Genomic DNA, 266 nt, shown 5'->3' on the forward strand with positions numbered 1-266 from the left:
TCCTGGATGCAAACCCCACCATACCGCACAGGGACCATCACCCCGGCGCTGAGACGAAGCCGCTGCTGGGAGAACCCGGTCCCCAGTTCACAGGAACTCACACAAACCCTTCTGCAGGGCGGACGGCAGGCAACAGCAGCCAGGAAGCGGGATGTGTTCCTTCCCAGAAGGAAAACCGTATATTTTAGCAGCCACCCATTCCTCCATGACCCCCCCCACCCCTCTAGCACTCTGTGCTCATCACCCAGCCATTTCCACAGCCAAGG

General features: G+C 59.8%; 1 protein-coding gene across 1 annotated transcript in view; it reads right to left on the bottom strand.

The window, feature by feature from the left end:
* Nucleotides 1-266, bottom strand: part of NXN (nucleoredoxin) — a gene marked incomplete at both ends in the record, with an annotated part of 11,835 nt that overhangs the window by 3,348 nt on the left and 8,221 nt on the right. The gene's annotated exons all lie outside the window — the stretch shown is intronic.

Source organism: Buceros rhinoceros, unplaced genomic scaffold (genome assembly GCF_000710305.1).
Source record: "Buceros rhinoceros silvestris isolate BGI_N320 unplaced genomic scaffold, ASM71030v1 scaffold5846, whole genome shotgun sequence".
NCBI lineage: Eukaryota > Metazoa > Chordata > Aves > Bucerotiformes > Bucerotidae > Buceros > Buceros rhinoceros.